General features: G+C 35.6%; 1 protein-coding gene across 1 annotated transcript in view; it reads right to left on the reverse strand.

Moving 5' to 3' along the window:
* The window catches only part of LOC150104747 (uncharacterized), a 157,434-nt gene that overhangs the window by 48,617 nt on the left and 88,721 nt on the right, over nt 1-20,096 (reverse strand). The window lies entirely within an intron of this gene.

The raw sequence follows: 20,096 nt of genomic DNA on the forward strand, positions 1-20,096 counted from the left end.
TTCACTCTGAAAGTTTATCTATTACATGAAGATGTTACAAAGAATACCTTCCTCCCTTCTCCAAACCTACAATGCTGAATTAATGCATTGCTAGCGAAAGGTCTTTCTGAGAAAGCACATACACCATATTGAAACAGCATTATACCTCAAAGAGGCTAAATTGCATGCACCTCAATAGCGTGTCAGCCATCCTTTGGCCGTGATCTTATTTTCTATCCGTCTAGCTATACTCTTCATCAGACTGTAGCAATATGATATTTTGGTCCATTCTTCCTTCAACATGATCCCTTTATATTGTTATGGTAGTCCGTTTGTTCCGCCGTTTGGTCAGACTGTTAGGAATCCATACCCAACATTTAAGCTCGTCCTAAAGCTTTCTTATCAATCTGAGATAGGGATTCTGTATAGGTTACTCAAGCTTTCTCATAATCCATCGCATTCACCTTTTAAGAAACTCGGATAATGTTTGAATCCATACTAGGAGAAACAAGAACCCACCGAATCCACATTAGGAGAAATAACTACAAATAATTTGAATAACTCCACCCAAAATTCATAATTGAGGCTATGCACTTGCGTATAGGCGTTTTCCAAGCATCTCTAAACAGCCACCCTAGCCTGTCGATCAGAAAAGGGTATAATGTCATTAGTTAATGTCAAAATTAGAGATGGGATTGCTCCATACCACGCGTCTTCCAACAAACCAAGGAGCAATCAAGATGTTCCTTACACCAATGCTGTTGATGTTTCGTTTACGCGAAGCTGTCCTTCCGTAGAAAATGAGAATATGCAGCTCTTTATGTAGTAACACACTACTAACATTAATCTTGACAGATTTCTTCGGACGCCTGGTTGATCCATCTCCACATCGGACTTGCCAAGGTTTCAGATCACCTACTGTTGATTCCTTACTGTTTTTATTCTTGACCTTCCAGCGCATTTATTAGCTGTATTGGGTTTCTCACATATCCATCGGCTGATAATGTTGCCTACAATTGATTTAGGGTGATGTCTTTCATCAATCTCACAAAACGGTATAACACTGATATGGCATCCAATAATAACAGCTCTTTCGAAGTCCACAAGTTCTTTCCCACATATATATAATTAACAGAATACTGATATATAGAGTCAATTTTCGAGATCTATCTGTTTGTCTAAATATAGCAGTATAGTTCACATAAGTCGGTGTAGGAACCACGAGAATCGATAAAGAAAAGACCATATAAGGTAGAAAGTCATTGAACTAGTTTATGAGAAAGGCATATTCTGTTCTGCGGAATGTCCCATTCTGAATCACAACAAGCATTTTTTGGGAGGCTTTTGATCCACTCCATCTCACACGAGAAAGAGTGAGGACAATGTTCTAAGATGGGTCTGATTTGGAATTTATGTAGCGTTCGAAATTGTATCGGTGAGAAGTGGTGTTTTGAAAGGAAAAGAACCACGTTTTGGAGAGGCTGACGAGACTATCCATATAACATAGTTGTGGCATTGTTCCAAGAAAATTTAGAGGTGTAAATCAGAACAAAAGAAATCTTTCTTTAGAGAAAAAAAGGCAGGATGTATCGTTTTGAAATGGCTAAAGTTCACAAGTTTACTAAGTTTCCTCACTACACTGGAGAATTTTAATCGCTACGCTGTTTATTTAGGGGATTGGTTATACACAACCTTCACGCATAAATCATTAGAACTAAAAGTTTTATTAAGTCAAGAGGAAGAGTGAAGTGTACTATCATCATCAAAACTTTGGGAAGTATTTGAAATTGGTGAGAGAAAGTCATATAAGAGAAAGGGATTGGGTAAAAGTCAGTACATTCACCATGACACATAGTGAACGGCCAGAGATAAAACTGGCCAAATCAGTCAGATACCATTAATAGACCAAGAGTATCGTTAGCTAAAATAATCTGTTGTGTGGAACAAGAATGTTGATTACAAATTAATTTGTAGGTTTCAGATAGTGAAGAATGTACATACTGATGAGTCTCCAAGGTACTAATATACCATAGGTTTACTTTTATGAGTGAGAGTCATTTAAAAAATCGATCATAGCGCCATATGGCAATGCAGTCCCTGAATCATACGAGAAAAAAAAGTTAATATTATTAATAATATAATAATATATATATATAAGTTAATATACCAGCAGCAATTATTTCTCACGCTTAGCTTGCAGACAATAAGTTTGAGTTGGGCCTCTGCCATGGGAAATGATATTGCATCAATATAACAAATCCCCAATCCTTTTTTCTTTTTTTTTTTCAAACGATGATTTGTTCTATTTAAGAGCTTGGCCAACATATCTGAGGCCTGAAGCGCTTGGCAGAATGCCATATTTAGCATCTACAACAGAAGTTACGAATTATATAAACCCTTGCCCCACTTGCCGTAATAATATGTTTACACCCATTTGTGGGTGGGATTGTCAATAAAAAAATCCACTCTACTCAGTGGTGGGCTATAAACATTTTAACAAAGGGCTCGCATCGTCGAGCAAAAAAAAGCCTAATTTAGCCCTTATAATACTTATATTCGACTTTGTAGAGCTTCTGACAGATATGATAATTCCTGTAGGATATCAATCATTAATGCTAGATCTTTAAAATTCCAAATTGAGAAGTCGGTTTAAAAAGCCCTTATATTTATCGTTCCATGCAAAATGCTTGCATAAAGCTGGGTAATTTCTCCACAAAGCAAGAGCCGTTCGTAAACTGCAAGCTGCCCATCGTGGGCCAAACACACGGCCGATCTTTAAAATTTCGATACCAAGGTCTTTTGCAATCGTATTTAATTCTCGTTGATTTTTTTGGTGATTAATGATAAAAAGCATAATTTATCCATAAATATTTCAAAATGATTTATTTCTTTAATGTTTTTTTATCGAATCGTCTAATGCTAAGTGTAAACGATGAGTGCAATGCCAAATCACAACGTTGGGAAATTTTTGTAGAAGTTTGATTGCAACACCTGATTTGTTTCCTAACATTACACCAGCTCCATCAGAACAAAATGCAATGAAATTATTTTTTATATAGTTATTAGAAAATCCGTATGAATTTAAAGTAGCAATTATAGTAGCATATATACATTCCACGGTGGTATTTTCTAGTTCTACATGATTATTAAACAAGAAGAACAAGGGGCTCGCAAATTTGAGAAAAATTTAACAAAGGGCTCGCGCGAGCCCCTTATAGCTCACCGCTGACTCTACTCCCCTTTTAATACACTGTGAAACGACAAGCCGAGAACCTAACCTAACCTACCAAGTCTTCATATCAAGCCGTGACTGAACAACACGCGTTTATTTCTATAAAAAGAGCGGCCGCGAAAGAGAATCTTCTACTGCAAGCAACGAAAATGTTACGAACCTCAAAAAGAAAATTTCCTCCTGCTCAAATTGGTGATACCGTACGAATACAAGTCCCTGATGTCGACCGTGGTCGTATAGATGCCCGAAATGTGTTGGCGGTTGTTGTTGTTGGAATAGAAGACTCCGACTTTTATAAATTAGCAAACAAAAATGGTACCCTCAAGCAGCTTTATACCCGTAATCAGTTCGTAATTTGTAAAGAAAAGTTACTTTCCATAGATGAAATTTCTTCTCAAGAAATGCCGCTGAGAGAAGCAGCTGCAACTAATTCGAGAAGTGGAGGACAAGGCTATACACGCTGTAATTGCAAAAAGAAGTGTTCCACGACTAAATGCAGTTGTAAAAGCAAACCTTTCTCCTATTTTGACATACATCATAATATTATTTCTCCTATTTTGACATACATCATAATATTATTTCTCCTATTTTGACATATATCATATATTAAAAAGTTTCATTTTTGTCTTTAAAAATATTTTTATTCAACATTTACCATCAGTGCATGCTGAATGTCGACATTTGCCGGTGTAAGTGAGAAATAATGATATTTAGCAAATATTTCGTACATACACCAAGCGAGTATGTGAATGCTGACATTCACCGGAGAATGTCGACATTTGCCAGATATCGGTCTTTCACAATAACATATATATATATATAAACAGTATATGACAATGTCCTTCAGTTGGAAAGAGTAAAGTTCGAAGACCGTCTAGGACACGAACAGCCTTCATATAAGGGTTTTTCAACTGAAGGTGAGTTAGCCGGTCTCATATGGAGGTAGAGGTTTTTTATTTAAAAAAATTGGGAAAAAAACAATTTATCGAAGTAAAAAATTTCCCAATTGGGTTTTTCCCAATTTTCATCCCGTAAATCAGAAGAACACGCGCAATTTACAGACAGAGTAAATAAAGCACATAGGATTACATGCCTTATCATAAGTACTAAGCAGGTTTCTGATGAAGTCAAGTTACTTAGCTGTGACAGGCCATTCAGCCTAACACGAAATAAACAATGGGATATATATCAGATTTACGATCTGAATATAACTGAAAGTACTTCAGGCTAGTTACATATGTTTGCTTGGAGAAGATACCTAAATAGTAAGCTTACAAATCCTAAATTATTAAATTTCTTCTTTCCTCCGAGCTTTTGATAACGATATTAAAGTATTAAACATGAAATACTGTTATTGCTGGAGCTATAACACCCTTTGATGTTTAGAATTAACATAAACATGTAAAAATGGTTTATATTACTACATTTGTCAGCGGAGAACTAGCCTAATACATCTATTCTGAAAGAAAACGCAGCCTGTGTCGTTTTCTTTTATGTATAACTTATCTTAAATTTCTTTTTCATTCTCTTCCATAAAAATTTAATGTTTCATATTCCCCCCGATCCTTCTGTTCTCGCCAGAAACCCACCTGCATCCTTACGAGATTACCGCACATCCGCCTGCTCAACAAGATGTTATTTTTCGCTTGTTGAGAGCGGAGCAGTTTCTCTCCGAATGCCAGGCCGCAAAATACAACAATAATCACAATTTTGGCAATTCGAAGGAGACTAGTGGTGCGCTTGCGCCTTCAGAAAATTCTCAATTGCTCTGCCTTTCCAATATACGAATAGCAGTTGAAATATTTCAAGCGCTGACTCGTTTTGTCAGCATTTACAGGATTTTTATTTATAAAAGAAGCCGTAAAAGAAACTATATTTCACAGTAGAATCATCACGTAATGAACTCGAGACAATCAACACAGTTAAACAACCCATCATTTATAATTAAACGATTCCTTTAATTATTAACTGACCAGAAGAACACACGCAATTTACAGACAGAGTAAATAATGCACACAGGATTACGTGCCTTATCATAAGCAATAAGCGGGTTTTTTTAAGAAGCCAAGTTACTCAGCTGTGACAGGCAATTGCACACAGACAACGGTGACATCGATTAATAGTGCAACGAATGAATTCGTGATAACGTCTCCCAGCGAATATAAGTAAGTGAACTTCTCTTCTAAAAATATAAATAACTGATTTTCGAACAATAATAAACATTTGGAATTTACAAGTAAGACTTATTGTGACATTTATCGTCATTTATCGTTACTATAGCTAATATCACAGCCAAGATAATTATTTCAAAGAAGAGCTTTGGTAATAAATTAAACTTGCTGACGGCTACCATATATTGCTAGAAACATTCCTATTGCAGAGTCACAAGCTACACAAGTGTACTACCCGCTACTATTCTCCATCTGTTGTTCACCAAGATCACAAGAGTTTGCGTCCTGTTCACTTCTTGCACGAGTTGTCTGGTACCGTTGTAATTACGGAACAGTCCTGCGGAACGTGCCACTGACAGAAAACTCATTAAGTTTCATTCTTCCACGTAAGGGCTTCGCGAAATGCGCGCGCCCTTGCATTTTAAAATATGCGGTGATAGAGCAGTATGCGGCATGTACCTGTCGGTACCGAAGACGTGACCTATATCTTGACGCGGTGAACGTCTGTGTACGTGATCATACCGGAGAGAGAGAGAGACGAAGGATCTTGTACGGAGTAGGATAATAGTGGATGTAATGGTCTGGCTTAGTGAAGGAAAATTGCAGCAGTAAACCCGCAAACAAAATGTGGATACACAGAATTGTTTTTATTGGCTTTCGGTCGCATAACTCGTTTAATATAAGCAGTTCTTTAGGAAAACTTTCCAAAGTCATAAGTACGCTTAAAGAAAAATAGAGTGTGTATTTGAATTACTTCCAGGGGATGAAGGCCACGAACTTAGGCCTCTAAGCACACTTAAATGGCCTGTTAAAAAGAATAAAAATATCTCTTAATGTCTGTTCTGAACATATTCTTTGCTAAATAGTGATTGATCACATTTTAAGCGCAGTTTAAACATTATTACTCCCCATCAGGAACACAAAGTTCAGGAAAGGTCAATTCGCACTAATGTTGCGAGCATTAGCAACTATAGATCCTTTCATTATTTTGTAATGAAATCATTTTTAACGAAACAACGCTACATAATATTATCATAACAGCAACGGAACATAAATAAATACCGACTCTCAAAGCCCAACTATTGATCGAAAGATGAAAACGCACAGTATGACGTAATAAAAACTTCGATTTCATTCTTATTGCATAAGATAAATTCAATTTATAATAGAGTCTGCTAACAATATAAATTATTATTGACTGCCGCTTGATATTTACAAATAATGCTTAAACTTATAGCATTATAAACTTAAACTTATGTCATTCGAATGACAAATTAGACTATCAGCTTCCTATGCTGGTAGATCACCTAACATTCCCAGTGTGACTATTCGAACGATTAAATCCAGCAGCTATTAAACTGCAAACATAGAAATGTCCCACTTTCCTTGCTATATCTGAAATAACTGAGAGGATATACTATGTTATGATAATCTTAATCGCTGTTTACTTTTCCCCTCAAGCCTTGATATGATTAAGTCGCTAATCACTTACTCGTAAATTCTATTAGTTCCTTTAAGGTATTTACTTTATATATTTACCTTATAAGGGAATAAGGTTCTTTCATACACTCGAATGAAAAGTAATCAAATATTAATATACTGCATAATAATGCTACTTCGTTGCTCCATTAAATGAATTATGCATTGCCTGTTACTATCATATTTTTAACTTAGTTTTAAATTTTAGAGAGAAACAGGATGTTACTTAATTGATGTAAATTCATTATAAGAAATCCAATAGAATGAAACCAATTTTAATAAATTAAATATTAAGACAGTACGAAGGTTAAAATATAGATTTAATGATAGTCTGCAAGGGATAATCGTTTTCCTAATATTTTTATAAGGGAAACCGAGAACAGTCTGATTAATCAGGATTTTGTAACTAGAATCAAAACAAAGGGAATCCTGTGTATTTTAAGGCAAAACATTTAAAAAGAAAACTTGTTTAGAGCATGTTTAACTACAAGTGAGACCTTGACATTTATAAAAATTTGAAAAAGAAAAAACAACCAAAATTCAAGTACATGCAAATTATACTATATTCATAATCAGTAAGAAAAAAAAAGTATAAATAAAAAGTAAATATAAATAAAAACTAAAGGCAATAAATATAAATAAATAAATAAATAAAACACATTCAGTTACGGTTTATTCCAAGAATTTATCACTCCGTTAAATTTCGGAATTATTAATTATTTTATCATTTTAATTATAAACAAATTATTTATTATAAAATAGTTATTATTATTCTGTACGTGGAGAAAGAATCTTCACGTTCCATTATACTGTTTGGTCACTTCGAGATGAGATCCAGAAACGTTTATTATCACACAATTAACAATAAAATGTTTCCAATCTCAAAAAAGGGAAAAGCATTTTTAGGTCTTTTCGTTTTTCCAGCCTGGTTGGACAGCTAGATAATGCTACCCCCCCCCTTTTCTCAAATTATTAGACTTTGGGATGTTTGTAAATGTATTTAGGTGACAGCTGAATTTCATCACCCGGGGTAAGTTCGTCACCCTTCTTATTAGTGATTTGGAAAAGTTCCATGTTTGTTTTCTATGCACAGATTGCTTAAATTCATTTAAAATATTTCATTCATTTTAAACATTATTATTATATCATCAGTTATTTTTAATCTATTGCTGGTATGATGATTGGAAAACGTCCATTTTAGTGCTCTCTCTTCTCTTCCGTCCTCAAGACTGATTGAGTTCCATGTGGAAAAGAGCCTTCCACCGTTCTCTGACCAAAGCAAGCTCTTTCCTATGTCAACAGTTTTGAAAGTCCAATACAGTTCTAAGGACTTGATGCTATGTTAATAATATTTAATGTTAAATTTACCCGGTTTCATTCGCACAGTGTGACCAAATCAAACGGAGTTGATGCTTTTTAATTATGTTAAGAATTGTTGAGTTAGGGATATTAAAATCTTCCAGCACTTGTGCATTTGTCATATGTTCTGTCCAATGAGTTCAGTTGATTTTCCAGAAGCATTTCAAAAGCTAACAATGTCCCCTCTACTTCGTTTTTAAGGTTCAAGTATATATATATATATATATATATATATATATATATATATATATATATATATATATATATATATATATATACACACACACACGCACACACATATATATATATTAATAATGGGATTGAAAGAAAGTCTGTTGTATTTGGGTTGCAGTTGTCGTAATTACTGTAAACTGCGCGTTCCTCCGCTAGGTTGTCTGTTTTGCAGGATGAAAAATCCAAATTTCTGGGAAGGCAAAAAACTTCCACGTCCGTGTATGCAAAAAGGAAAACTCACCCTAAATTAAAAGTCTTCGTGTCCTCAACACTACTCAAACTCGCGTCATTTCAACCAAACGGCACTGTCCATACCAACTGAGCCATGTAGGCTAGGCTTGTTTTATTTGGAAACATCCCATTCTATGTTAAAATCTCCCAGTTAGGGGTATTACTAAGTAATACAATACTAACTCAAAACAGAAGATGAGTTAATTAGTTAATTTCTAATAGGACAAATTATTATTTTGGATCAAATATGGCGAGATTGTTCCCTCACTTCCAAATATGTTTACAAAAAATATTTTTAGAGTGAGATTGCATTTTTTTTGCATTTTATGCATTTTGCATTTTATGCAATGGTCCAAACACACACAATGGTAAACATGTACAAATGATTATCTACAGTCTTTTATGGATTCGTTTGGTTCGGTAAAGTGAAAGCAATTCATCTCGAAATGTTGTTAGGCGGATGTCTGTGTAATTTTACCAAGCGAGCACGACTTGACAAATCACCGCTGAAGTTTTAAAAGCTAAGAAAGAATACGGTTTTTTCTCCTCAAATCCGAGAGTAGATTAAAAGGAACAGCAGATCTCTTCCGGTTGGATGCGGACTATCGATTAGTCATGTCAGTGTCCGATCTACTGTCCCTAGCCGTTCTCTGTTATTAGTGTATGGCGCCACGCATACCTGTGATCAGAGAACGCACAAGCGATAGCATGTAATAGGTTCTGACCTCGTCGCTATGTAAGATCAGCAGAGGATGGGGTACAATTAACACAGCATGACAGCACGTGGTAGGTGATAGCGTTAGGCGCCAAGCTGCTTATTACAGCCATTTCTCTTGTCCGGAAGTAAACGGACTCTTAAGAAGTTGGGAAGAAGGTTATTCACGGTGCTTTCTGGTCTCTACTTATTAAAGCCGTCGCTCATCATCTAACAGGGTATTAGTGTCTTGTGCGAAGGGGGCTACTGTACACTTGTCACCGCATGGATGCACCATGATCAACGAATCCAGGGTTTAAATTAGTCTACACAACACACTAAATTTAAAAAAAAAAAGTTTGTCCGAATACAGCATAAAACAGAGGATATATCTACAACTACCAAAACATTAATTCCGGCAGGGATCTTTAAGTATTCGTTTTAGTACTCGTTCCATTCTCTTTCCCATTTTCTAATCAAAACACAAGAATAAATGTGCACACATACCCGAAGCATTAAATACGAGACATTGGATGGGTCATTTACGATGTTATTTGTTTGATAATCAAATTACATGACCTTAAAAAAACATTCTCAGAATAATAACCGATGTTGTGAATCCCAAAGGCAGCATTCCTTATAAATTCTACTCACGGATTCATGCATCGAAGTACGAGTGTATGCTTTCCATAGATAAAACGAGATGCTGCAGAATATTGCTACTACAGCCATTATATGTAAATGATGTTTGTTGTCTTCTCACAATTTCTCTAATGCTTTTGTTTACTTCAACGCTAGACGAATTTCCATTGCCTTGGATAAATATCGTCTCAATACTTAGTTTTATCCTTGTATATTTAATAAATACTCCCGTGGTACATTATTACGCACACGAGTAGAGAATACTTATCGTGGTGAGTGGATCTGTCTTTTTTTTTCCCTCTTTTCATTTCTATTACAGCAAGCAAAGTCGTTGTTCACATCTTATCATAGTTAAAGATAGAAATGGAAAAAAGAGCGTCTAGGTCTATTCGTCTGGAATTAAATTTACCTAAATGCATCAATACCAACAAAAACATACTATATGACTAAGGCTAAATTATGTATACAAAAGTTATTGTTCTATGATACTTTATAATAATTTTTTTTCATTTATTTGATAACATTATTTCAATCTTATTAATAAATTCAGCGAATTATTAATAAATTTAGTTGATGGCAACAAGCGTTTCAAAACAATAATACATAAATATTACAAAAACTGGAATTACGTATTTCGCAAATGTTTTGTAGATTTAGCCAATGAAACAAGCAAAAAAATATAGCCAAATAACAGAAAAATACAGCTGTTATAAAAAAGTCCAGTCCATCTTAAACTGACTTTTAGAGAAGTTCGAAATCTTTTACAGTTTTTAGGTTATTTTTTATAGTTTGCCCCCCTCTCCACCCGAACAATTTTTAGACTTAACTACATGCCATAATTGATGCACTTAGCATAAATGAGACTAGACAGGCTATTGTCTGTCGCCTGCTGGTTAAATCAATCTATAACGTTAGTCTAACTTATCCTACATTGCCAACTTTATGGTTTTGCATTTTGAAAGCCACTTACAGTGTCAGCTTATTGGAAAGCTTTGTTATTTTAACTCGTGTTTTCTTTACATTATGCTCGCCAAGGGCGAATGCCGCTGCAACTCAGTTTTTCTATTCGCCATTATTTCAACAATCTCCATTTGTTCACACACATACCAACTGAGAAATCACGAAAAAGTTATTTTGATAATGAGTCAATGAAGGAAAAATATGTAACAGTAAAAACTACATATATATATTAAATTCGGCAAACAAATGGAAAATTTAATCCAAACTATACATCTTATTGCACGCACATCAATTTAAAATTAATCTGGGTAAAATGGACATTTCTTATAATAGAATCCGAGCCAGTGCCCTCGCCAGCCACGTCTTGTTCTCTGTAAACTCTGATGAAGGCCACCAACACCAAATAGACAGCTATCAAACTTCTAATATTCACAAATGTTACAATGAACTTGAAAGACGTATCCTGGAGTCAAAAGAAATCACCCTCGATTCTGCCCACATGAATAACAACCTTAGCTACAATTTGCCAGATTCGCATAGCTCTGCTGTTCAGTGCTGGCGTTCTCGCGAGATCACACGCACGCGTATAAATGCAACTAGAACTGAAGCGCGGATTCCATTTTGAACTTAACTGTAGTGGTTTTTTTATTTTTATTTTTGATAGCGCTGTTGTTGCTAGTGTGTAATGTTTCTGTCGGTCTTTTTTGTATATATCTTTGCACTTGGATACCTGACGAAGTAGGCTTACCAACGAAACTAGTTGTGCCCGTATTAAACTTTTATTCTTAATTATCTCGGTGTTTAAGCCATTAAAATTCTTTAACGCATATTGTAAATAGAATACCAAATAATTAAATATTCGGCAAAGAAAGGGAAAACTTAATCCAAATTATACATCTTATAGCACGCACATCAATTTAAAACTAATCTGGGTAAATATATTATTGTATGCAAAGTGTTGGTAAATATTTCTTTACAAAAAATTAGTTTTTATAGTTAGTTTGCTGTTCGAAAAAGAAAAACGTTGTTTTTGATAAACGTTTCACGACTTTGGACGCGCCTTTTTTTTGTATGTTACTGCAGACTGAATCTGAAAAGCATTCCAAAATAAAAATAAAACTTTCCTGAAAACTATACGAGCACTTATAGTTTACATCAGCATCCAAAAAGGTCTTACATGCTAAGGAGACATAAGCCAAAGATGACTTCTTAGTCAAACAACTTCTCAAAGTATGGCGGTGATGACAGAGCTAATTCGGGACCATTTTCTCTATCCCATTAAGTCGGAACGACTTTACGGAACATTTCATTCAAAGTAGTCCGCGAGCACGTATGGATAACACACTGCTGGGGTATAACAGATTCCTACAACGGTGAATATGAATTCTAGTACTGATTATATCACTGCAGTTCATAGCAGAATATGCACATAGTTGGCTTCTTGCAATTACAGCGAATGCGTGTGCAGATGGGTGATATTTAGTGATATCCTTTTCACTCACATAGGCAGTAACACAACTTTCGAATATTATCGTTGTGAATTAAAGAGAGACCTTAAGAAGTTCCAAGTTCTCTTTTCTTCATAAAATGTTCGTAAAATTCATAACGGTGAAGAGTTTGACATTAAGCAAGGATATTAATGAGCAAACTGAAAGAGGAATTATTAGGAGATTGTGCAAATCGGTTAATTTTATTTAAGGCAGAGAGACACTGCAGTAGTTAATGCTATGATAAAATTAAATTCGGTATAGTTTAGTTAATATGAAGGGAGAAGCAACTAAGACTACTAGGCGAGTTTATTATATTTGTTAATTGCCTTATTATCTGTTAATGTTATCCGGTTAATATCTGCCTAAGAGGGGAAAAATAATTTCTGGAAGGAAAGCAAATCTGTTTACATATGATACCAGCTAATTCACTTAAATTAAGTCAAGCAGTCTGGGGTTCTGATACTTCGCGGTTCAATGTGGTTGTAGTGATTTAAGTAGTTGGTGCAAGACATCAAAAAAACTCGAAATTATGAGTTTGTTCATCCCCTTCCAGGATTTCGGGACATGCTTCCGACATGCTCAATACAGCTCCCATTTTGCAGGTGGAGGTGGACGGAAAATCTAATTTACTTTCACACATTAATCAGATTACATAAAGATGAACCTTCCAGTATTTTTAAACTCTCTGCGTTCGACGTCGTTGTTTTAGTTTCTTCCGCCCTAATTCTAAAGGCCAACATAACGTTAGAAGATGCTTTCGTTATGCCATTTTCAAATGCCATAAATTCTACAGGTGACTACAGATAAAACCGATCAGAAGAACACACGCAGTTACAGATATAATATACTTGCCTCAGAGACTTAGCTGCTTCAGCCATAATTCCAGCCAAATAAACTTTTCAGACGTCTGTACTACACCCACATTACATTCTTCAGTGACATTTTCACCCGTAGCAACGCAACAGTTTCAAGTACACTGATGACACTAGCTGCATCTAACCTTGAAACATCTAATCTTGCTACTTATCAGAGCTACCCTGGGGGACACATGTTTATAGTCAAGTAGCTGTTTAGCGAGCTTCATGCCATCGGCAGAGTGAGCGCCTATCTTAGAAAGCCGGATGTTTAGGACAAGCTTAATTCATGGGACACTTAATACCTGACAAGTACCGTGACGTGATTACGCAGGAATGTATCTGGCTACATTAACAGAAAGACAATAACACATCTTGGAACATCTTTCATTCTTACCACGGCAAATGAACCATAAATTTCTATTAGGAGCCTTAATGTTGCATGCCCGTGCTTCTAAAACGCACATGAATGGCTTTTTAAAGAACGTTGTGAAAAATATAATTCATAATGATTTTATTGTTCTTAAAACGTTAAAATGGTTCACTGTCGATTTTATATATCTTACCCCTTTCATAAACAAATTTTGTTCAAGTATTCAGCAATTAGGATAATTAAGCTGCGACACATTTGTGGTGTGAGTGCGCACACACACACACACACGCGCACACACACACACACACACACACACACACCATAGGTGAGCAAAGGGTGAAATTATCCAGAAATGCTATCCTACAGATCAAACATGGATTTTTTCTCTAAGCCGCATTAGAAGTTCAATTAGCAGAGGAAGTGAAACACCGTATATGTATCTTTTATATTTAATAATTCCATCTATATCTGCAATGGGAAATTACAGATATACACTCGTCACTCTATCTAGTAGCACAGTGGGCATCCTTTAGCTGAGATACCCCTTGCATCCGTGATGGTATTAACTCTACTAGATGACGGAAGGTATTCAGAGGTATTCTGGAGTAACTAGACAGAATAACGTCCCCGGGCGTCAGTGAAAGACAGAGGCACTAACGTCGACCTGTGGATGCTGTGTTCCGTATGATCCCACAAATGTTCGCTAAGACTCGAATCGGGAGAATTAATTGCCAGGGGAGTGCACGGAATGCTTGGGTATGCTCTTCGAACCAAAATTCGATCCTTGCGACACAGAGAGGAGTCTTGCTGGAAGAGTTGAAATCATCGGCTGACACTGTCATCATTGAAGGGTAACAGACCCAAACAATTACAAGACAAGAATTAGTCGTCAAAGTGTGGAGTTTAACCGCTAACTGTTTTCAATGATATCAATGAGAGGATCCAGCAATGTCCATGGGAACAATCTCCATACCAGGATAATGCCACAACTGGCATGTTTTCGGCTAATCATACAGATGCAGTCTGGTTAGATAACATACGATTCGAAAATGTGCTTTCAATAATATGTACAAAATATAAGTGATTTTTTGTTAAAGTTCTCAAAAGTCTTCCGTTCCTAAAACATACCGAAGTACGTGAAAGAATTAACTCTCTTCAGAGCTGATGGAAAATTGCACTACCGCCATATATATGAACAATGTAGGACATTAATATTACATTATACTGAAATATCAATTATTTCGGAACACAGTGTGTGTTACATCACTGTACCACAAAAATGAAGAACTGTTTTCTAGGCTGCGCGTCAATATATATACTGCACTTAAACAAATATCGTCGCCGGCGTGTGACTACCGCCTAAAATGGTTCGAAAAAAAAACATGTTTGGTTTCCAGAGCAGGATTTTCGGATTTCTAACTGTTAGCTCATCGACGGTATTAATATACTCTACGGGTTTACAGTCTTTTGTGAGTGTTCACATAATACATGCATACGACAGGGTTCCAGACCACTGTCGTATAGAGAATCACTGCTCCCCTCCCCCGACTTCTAGATGCATGTAATGGTTTAATAATATTTTAAGCAGTCATACAAGCGAGTAAATGACGTAAATAAATGTTTTTTTTTACGTTAGATACATAAACGAAAAATAAAGAACAATTTTCGCAAATGAAAATTTTGGAATGGATGAAAATTTCCTCAAGCCAAGCTATTCTGAATAATTTAGCTTAAACTCCGACCAGTTTGGTCATTCGAATAAATCATGAAAAGATTTTATATATCGGCAATAATATTTTCACATTTACAGACTGCAATATTAACTAGCGTAGCACTTCACTTGGACTTTTATCTTTGTTTTTAACTATAACAACTGCAGTGTGAGATATGTTTAGATTGAGTCCTACATAATGTTCGATACACCGTCACTAAATTGAATCATTTTAAACTTAGTATCAAATGTAAAAATTTACGTGTCTTCTTCTTTTCACTGGAACCAGCAGCACCAGTTTTCATAAACAAATAGTTCAGGATTGATTCACGGGAGCATCATATTGCTAAAACTATCGTATGAGCTAATCGGCTTAAAGCGAAGCGTCATAAGGCGGACTGTATATCGCATTTCATCTTAGCTTCTTACAAGCCAGATGCTGCTTATCACAGGACGGTTAATCCTATGTGCATTATCTGCTTTGGCTGTAAACTGGATATGTTCTTTTTTTAACACGTTTTATGCGGCGAAAGGAATAAGGCGAGGCTGTTTAGCCATAACTAACTTTTTGAAGACTGCTGGAAACTAATCTCCACCCTTAGCATCACCGACAACTGGCCTAATGCTATCAATGATTTGGGATAGGGATCTGGGGGGGGGGTACGGTAGACAACTGCGCCAACTCGCGGACCGTACTCCAACACTTTATATTATTGTCTGAAACAGTGCGAGTTCTATTCTACAGTCGATTTAAGGGGTTAAATCGGATTTTCCGGGAGAAAAAACCCTACGTGCCTGTGCCAAAGGTCGACTAATTCGGAAAACCGAAACCAAAGAAAAAAGGCTTAAAGAGAAAGTTTCTTTAATTCAACGACTATAATCGACTTTATAACTTCCTATTTTGGTGCTCTAGCGCTATGGACGAAACGTCATTTCCACAGACACACAGACATATACAGGTCATTATAAGATTTCTAGATCTCCAGACAGTCGCTCAACAGCGTATGCAATAGGGTTTCCTCCCGAAAGAAACTTGGGTTATTCATCCTACAAGTCATCAAAAGCAATCATAAAGCACAATCACCCACCTACACACAAATAACAGCAGTTAATAGCAACGTCTCTTATCTTGTACTCCGTGGGAAGGAATGTGCTGAACCTCGAAGATGTTAATGAATGTAAACTGAATGCCAACGAATTTTCAATAACTTAGAGATAACATGTGTGTCGTTATCATCCCTTTAGGAAAGGAAATGGCACAGTGGATGTATTCATTTATTTATTTCATACAGTTACATTTAAGTAATGAAAATGAAAATATTAAAATATATTTTTTTTAAATTTAGGCTATATGTAACAGATTAAAATTTTATCGCACAATTTGCCGTTTCCCAATAAACTGTACTAATAATAAACTATGTTTGACACAGTCATTAAGTTTTTTACATGATAACTAAATACTCTAGATTTCTCTGTTGAAATCACAGTAAAACGTCTTCCAATTCCTTGCCTTCATCCCAAGCTTTTTACTTTTCTCCATTTAGTTTACAAAAGCATTAAACAGAGTCAAAAGACACCTTATACAGTCAGTTTGGAATATGAATGCATCAGGTGCTAAACTTTTCTCTGTTTACAAAACAGACACAGAGAACAAATCTTCTTTTAAGAGACATATGTTCATTTCACATACAAATTTTATGCTTACATAAAATGTTTTTCAGCGGTATGCATAGGTTAGTCATCAGTGCACTTTTTTTTTAAAGCAGCAATGGTACTGGCTTGTCAAAGCAGCATCCAAAGAGGTTTGAATAATTTAGATTCAGGTGCTATTCAAACCCCAAGTTAGAAGTATTTTTTCTTCCACCATTTATACTTTAAATTAAATGTCGACACCCAGCACTGATACACTACAGATTTTACAACCTCTACGATGCGGAGGTGATATAAAAAGAAATATCGATGACTTTTTTTAGGAAAAAAGTATCTAAACATTTTTGTTAGGAACTCCTTCTACTATAATATACCCTTTTTCATAAATTATTTCCTTTTTTTTTATATTTCGACGTTACTTGGAGTAAGTATATATATTTAGTTCTTTCAGTTTGTAATTAGTATCCTGCGGTTTTAAATTCCTTGATTTGACTCTTCGCTCCTAGCACTGAAGGGAAGAAATTGTGACTTGTGCCAACATCTTGCCAATTTGAACAAACTGTTGGCAACAAGCCCCCTCTTTTCAGTACCGTGGATGAGCTACGGTTTTTTTTTTGTTTTTTTTATTAATTTTTTACCTGATTCGGAAACCCTATTCTAAAAGATCATATATGGAATTTTTTTCAAGCCACTTCAGGCCTCCAAGTCTGACACCCGGGGGATAAAATTCATCTCCCATTTCATCGTGTATATTATAAATCACTTTATACATACCGCTCTGTTCTTTAAAGAAAAAAAAAATCGAACTAGCACTCATTAAATGAGCCCACAGAGACAAACACTGCTAAACAAATCTAGTGTAGTATATTTGTTTCCCCTGTATGAATCAAGTAATGACAGAGAAGCAACATTCACAGGAGCATCTTTTTGCTAAAATGCTTTTATTTGTTATAAAATTCTAGATACAATGACAGTGTAATTCGTGAAGAACTACATTCATATAATGCTATGAAAGCAGCTTTTCACCTTACAAAATATGTCCCCAGCAAGAATATTCCAGAAACCCTTATTGCTCTTTTTGCAAATTACTCTGATTTAAAGGAATTGGTATCACAAATGGAAAGCAGAGACGCACTATATCAGTATGTTTCAGATTCATTTATTTTTAGTGTAAATTCGAAGCGGACTTTGCCAGTTTGGTGCTGTTTTTAGTTCGGAGAATAAATATGAAGCAGTTTCAGAATAAAGCATAAGAAGAAAAGTCCGTATTCCCATATGTGTTTCACTACAGGAGAACTAACTTGCAGGCAATAAAAGAGAAAGTTTCTGGTATTACGCTCTCTCTCTCCCTCTCTCTCTCTCATACACACACAAAGAGATAAAAAAGAAAAAAAGAATTGCATCTGTTCAAGCCGGATACGGAAAACAGAATCCCTAGAGCAATCTGATAACTGCTTGTCGATTTTCCTTGGGTACGCCTAGACAATTCGCAAACACGTGCTGTTACTAAGTAAGTAGTCGCGGCCGTCCATTGTTTCTTGGGTAAACTAAGAGCAGTTAACAAATAACCTGTTTGTGTGCCCTCGACCCATGCAGCAATGTTGGCGGAGTCTACCACACTGCAAGCCATTCTTTCAACAATTACTTAGGCGAAAACAGGACGCAGTGACTTTGACGACAGCAATCAATAGACTCTGACGTCACTGGCGCGCTCGTTCAACGTCATAATGGCTAATAACCAGAGAAGAATGGGACTGCATACAAAAGTTCAAATATAAATTCTTCCGGGTTCGTCTGTGACGTAAGAAAAAAAAAAGAAATTTTACTTACGAAAGGTGGCATTTGCAAAAAAAAAAAAAAAAAAGGTAGGTCGGTGGATAGAGCACCATACAGGATGCAGCGACTATAATCGTCATTATAAGAAATATCCGTTATAGGTGGACTTTACAACTGCGTTATTAACTCTTTCTACAATAGCGTATATAACTGTGTACTACGAGTACAAACGGATGCATCATCACTTAACAATGAAAACTATTTCTAATTGTTCTATCAAACGGATTTAAAAATAGAATACAAACTCATACCACATCACATTCCATGACAAATATATCATTAAAGAAGTGATTATTTGGTACAGGGCGTTCCTGTATTAAGAAATATCTATAATAATCTAAGATTCATTTCCTATAGTATTAAGTGGTTCTTAGAAATGGATATGAACTAAATGTTGAACTTTTAACACAAAACAATTTTCTATCATTAGGAAGAAATGGAAATTCTACGAAATTTATACCAAGTTGATGTAACTGTTAGAAACCACAGAGGTGCTGCAATATTAGCCAGATATTTCCCATAGATTTAATCCTTTCCTAATTAGAACCTCTTCCTACGAAATTGGTGCATTCTAACATTTCCTAATTAAGTCATCGAGAATAGGACACGAGCCATCAGATAACCATTACCAATTAATATCTTAATAACTAGGTTACTGAAGAGTAAAGACACGACTCAACTAGAGATGAAGTGTCTTAGATTAAGTAGGTGGGCAATAATTAAATGCTTCTGGGACAGCTCACGTTGTACATTACATCAAATCCAATCAGTAATACTAGAGATTGAAAAGTCTCGCAGAGAGGCTAAGAGACATTAGATATTTGTTAAATTTAATTTAAAGAACACAGAATTACATGAAAGCGGTGAAAAACTAGCTCATCCGTAAAAAAAAGTATCTCATATGAAAGCAAAATAAACAATATATTTTATGTTGGTAGTCTGTTTAATTCGAATTTGCTTAGAAGCAATCTCCCAACGACAGTAACAACAAGCACTTCTTCATTACAGGACTTCCAAGTTTCTATTATAAACGTGTTTGTTCTGTCTTCTTTCTGGAGGGCTCTCTGAAATGAAAAAAAAAATTCATCTAGCAGGTTAAAGAGATGCCAACATCGACTGATATTATTACTGTCTTTGCCGTTGACGATTCTAAATACGTTTAAATTGGTTATCTGGTGACGCCTTCCTCTTACAGAAACAG

This window comes from Typopeltis vanoorti, chromosome 7 (assembly GCF_054136105.1).
Source record: "Typopeltis vanoorti isolate ZY-2024b chromosome 7, IOZ_Tvanoo_1.0, whole genome shotgun sequence".
Taxonomy (NCBI): Eukaryota; Metazoa; Arthropoda; class Arachnida; order Uropygi; family Thelyphonidae; genus Typopeltis; species Typopeltis vanoorti.